The following is a 5029-nucleotide window of genomic DNA, read 5'->3' as shown; positions in this document are numbered from 1 at the left end:
AATGAACTAAATATAATTACATGATCACAAAAACACATCAATACACAAAATCTCAAATTCAAATTCTTTCATATTAACCAAAACCCAAAATCCCGAAATTCTCAAATTTTCAATTTTTTACTCAAAAATGTCTACAAAAATAGCATAAACAGTCCGAATTCAGCAATGGCATAGATGATATTCTCATAACATGAAATTCTTGGCCAAGAATCAAACTTGTTCATCAATCTTGAACCCTTTTTAATTGTCGAAAAATAAAATTTTGGATTAATTAGAACTTGATAGGAAGAGGATATTACGAAGAAACGAGGTGGGGTATGAAGAAGATGAAGAAATAGAGTGTTGGGGGTGGGGTGGGGTGGAGAAGGGGAGTGATGACCAAGATGACAATTTCAATGATGAAGAAGACATGCTCTTTCTTGATTTTCTCAGCTTTTTTTAATGTTATAATAATAATAATAATAATAATAATAATAATAATAATAATAATAATAAAAATAAAGTGGGCTTTTTTAGAAAAAAAAAATAACTCACTCGTTTTTCTTTTTTTGCCACATCAGCTGTAGGGGTGAATTTAATACAATTTAAAGATGTTAAGGGGGATAAATAAACAAAAGTTAAGTTTAAGTAGTAATGTGAGTTTGAAGGACAAGTTCAACGAGGAAAAGATGTATTTACTCTTTTTATTAATTTATTTGGAACCATATTTTTATCAGCAGTGGAATATTTCCTGATACAAAATCACAAATGCCTGTAATATTAACTGATAAATCTATGTAAATCAATCTAACATAAACTCACGTTGAACTTCTGAATCATGTTATCAAAAAATATCAATAAATTAATGACTTAAAATCAGACCTTAAGAATATACACATACATTAAAAAAAATTAGTGTTGATGTACTATTACAGTATGAGAAAATGGTCTATTACCTCATCCAATCTTTAGTTGAAATTTCAACTACACATTCAATCTTTAAAGGTGACTTATTACCCCCTAAACTTATTTTTATCGAATTTATTATCCCTTCAGTTGCTGACATGTCACTGGACGTGACTATACCCGCCCATGTGCACGTCAATTGATCCCATTTCACTTTAAATTCTTTATTTTCTGATTGTCACATCATTATTTTTAATAATATAATAAATATTTTAATTATTACTTTTTCTTAATGAATTCTAATTGTCACGTCATGTCTTCTTCTTCTTCTCTTTTTCAAAACAAAAATTTAAGAACTCATTAATGGAATTCCTCATCTTCCTCGTTAATGGATTTCTCCGAAACCAAGAAATTCTTTTTGCTTCGAAACCGAAACCAAGAAACACTTGAACTAAGGAAACAATAAGATTTCTACGATTAATGAATTTTTGAATGAGGAAGTTGCGGAACTCTGATTCTAAAAAACTTGAAAAAATTCAAGAACTTCGATTTTCTTTCTTTTTGCTCAAAATTCTAAAATATTTTTATTAAAAAGTAGTTTCTTAAAATATAAATTTATACTTTTTTTTTTCTTTACAATCCACTATATTATCAAAAAGAAAATAAAATTATAACATTTACCATTCAAACTATTAACGCCTCAAAATTTGTGGGGCCTAAAGGAAAAGTTTTACTTGTCTCATCTTCGAGCACTACTAATAAAACTAGTTTGCTTGGTTTCAATTTGTTTCTGAATTAAAAACTAACCAGTAAAGTTTTCCTTTATCGATGCTCATGTAACAACCGACCTCATAAGATGAAAATCCTCCTGAATCGTATGTTGCAAAAATCTGATTTATTTTTTAAAAGAGATCTCATGAGATCGGCACAAAAGATTAAAGATACTGTCCGTGTGAGATTAATTTTTAAAATACACAATAATAAAATGCACCACCTTGAGTTCGATTACCCATCTTTGGAAAGTGGTAGGATACACTTCTACCACAAAACCATTGATTCTTGTTCGTTTACGATTTTGTTTTATTTTGTTTATGCTTTTCACATTTAATTATTTATTGAAAAAAGGAACCCGAGGAGGCTTTTTTTTTTTTTTTTTTTTTATGTGTGTGCGTGTGTTTTTTTTTTCTTTTCTTTTTTTGTTGGCAAAACCCGACCTCCCGAGGTCCTTATTTTGCAAAATAAATAAATAAAATTAAAAATGGACCTCATTAGGTTGTAATTTTGTATTATTATTATTATTATTATTATTATTATTATTATTATTATTATTATTATTATTATTATTTTCAGTATTTTGCGCCGTATTCAAACTCATGTTGTTGTTGTTCAATCTATATTTGAAATCGATTTTTACGGTCAATTTGTCCTTCCTTTTTAGTAGCGAAGTCAAATTACTAGGTGATTTCTTCATATTTATCGAAGCCTTAATAGACTGTAAAACTAATTGGGGTGCATACAAGCTAGCCTAGATACGTTATGAAAAGACTATTTTGAGTCCTATCAAATATAAGTTTTGTCATTTCTCGTGTAAATTAATTAGAATATATTTATTCAAATATAATGATTGACAATCTAGTGAACACTTCACCCTGAATCTTTAATTAAGTTGTCAATACCTAATATATTTTCTCCCAATAATTTTTTATATTCAAAGAGACAAATATATAGTTCATAAAATTCATAAAATTGAAAATAAAAGAAAATAATACTAAAGATTGTAGTGAAATAGTAAACAGGAATGGAAATAAGGGGATACAATTTACAAATGAACTCATCTAAATCCCCTTCTGAAATTTATGTATGTATATTAGATATTTAATCACTTTAAATTTTTTGTGTGCTTTTTTTTTTGTGTGTGTGAACTCTAATAGGAGTAGTTTAGTTCAAAATCAAGGTATCTTAAGAATATAATTAAAATTATAATCATGAGATTAAAATTAGATTATCTATCCCACCTTTTACATGCAATAAATAACCTCATAATTGTGGTACAATTTTGTTTTTGTTGATTTTATCTATATTTTCAATCAAACACAAAATTAATTTAATGTGAAATAACCCATTTAATGTCTCTAACCAAATGGTTCCTTCGTGAATATTCTAATTCCACTACTAATAATAACTACTCTTTCATTTTAAATTAGATATTTTGAGTTTGAATCTTGAAAGTAAAATTATCTTTTGATGATGAATACTTTAACTTTTAACGTGAGACTTATTGACGTAAATTCAGATTAATCAAATTTCAAAGCGAAAGCCCTTTCCAATGGTTGAGTTAAGAATCTTTATGGATCCCCAAGCTGGAATTCAAATTAATTAACATGTCGATCAGAGGGAGCTCTCAAATGGTAAACACCCTTCACTTTCAACTACTTTCAACTCTAAGATTGTGAATTTGAGTCAACAAGGCAACAGAATAATGTGGGAGGTCATAGGAAGGGTAAAAAAATCATTAGGAGTAAAAATTCACTTTAACCTTAATTTTCCCTTCTTTTTCTTTTTGGTCATTTAATTTACTCTCAATCTAATGTTTTTCCGTTGTCAAATTTGGAGACATATTTGGTGTGTACAAAAAAAAAAAAAGAATTGAATTATAAACTTAGGGATAAATTATGTATTAAGTCTTTATTCTTTTATCAAATTATCTTTTTGTTTCATACATATGCATCAGCAGGGAAGCAAACGAAGTTTCAAAATGCTAAATATAGAAATAATTATCAAGAAGAAGGTTTTTGTACTTTAAAAATAGTACTCTAATAAACAAGCTAGGGGCTAAATTAATGACTAATACTTTCTGTCATATCAAACACACCCTTGTGGGTTACTAGCGAAGCTAAAGGAAGGCAAGGGATTCAATTGAATTTTTTTCACCAAAAAATTGCACCGCATAAATAGGATAAAATAACTTTTTCATTGAATTTTTGGATGAAAAAAGATTCTAGTAAAGCGATAAAGATTATTCAGAAAATACTTTAGATCATAGGTTCTCTTAGTAAATTCTAAATTGTGACACATGCAAATGTTTGAATCCTTTTACGAATTTCGACGCCGCTACTTCTTCCCTCTATTATATATACGAAATAATCGATCATTTGTTTGGTGTGTAATTTGTTAAAGTTGTAAGAACATAAAATGATGGTATAGTTGCTATTCAACTTTAGAATAGAGAATTTTAATCTCCTAATGGTTCTAATCTAGCTGAATTCAAATTTGTCGAATTTATAAGTTTTTGTTTAATTTCAACCCTTTCTTATTGTCTCTTTACTGTAACATCCTGACTTAGGATAAGAGTCTCACATCGAGAAAATATATAAGAGATATTGAATATAAAAGTGATGCATTTTAAAATCGTGCGAGTTTAAGCGTAGTTTTGACAATGTTTCTAGTTGTCTGGATCATTCCACGATATTCCCTTTAGAAATAGAATTAACAATAAAAATTTATATATCTTTTTTTCTAAGTTATTAAGGATAATTATTTGATATTTATTTACACAAGACATTTACATCAAATAATATTTCAACTCATCACAGTTAAACGATTCAATAAAGTGAAAAATACATAAATTAACCATGGTAAATAATATAAGTATATATGAAAACATACATTATATATTATATGTCTTATAAATTGATGCTTCCCTTTATTGTTGTTTTGGTAAAGATGAATACACTTAATATTATTAGGCACTTTTTGGACGGCAAGAAAGCATCATTTTTTGAATCATTACAAATTTATTCTAAGAGTTAGTGATCAAAACCATATCTAAATTTTCTTCTTTTTTCTTTTGGTGAATCTCATTTTTTAATTTTTTTATTCTCTATATTTACCTAAACTATCACTCCTTATGTACTAAATTAAACACACGTTAATATTGAATCAGTCAAATATTTATTCATAATCGACAACAGATGTGTGTACGAAGGTCAACTCAACATTGAAGTGTATTTTAACACAAAGAAAGTGATAATTGAGATATAAAACTTACAAAAAAAATGATAACTTAAGTAGGTAAATAGAACAATGAATAATTGAGCTATGACACTCGCAGGAAAAAAAAATAATACTGTAGTATAAATGTGAT

This window comes from Capsicum annuum, chromosome 11 (genome assembly GCF_002878395.1).
Source record: "Capsicum annuum cultivar UCD-10X-F1 chromosome 11, UCD10Xv1.1, whole genome shotgun sequence".
Taxonomy (NCBI): domain Eukaryota; kingdom Viridiplantae; phylum Streptophyta; class Magnoliopsida; order Solanales; family Solanaceae; genus Capsicum; species Capsicum annuum.
The sequence above is the reverse complement of the archived record's forward strand: the minus strand, read 5'-3'. Positions refer to the sequence as shown.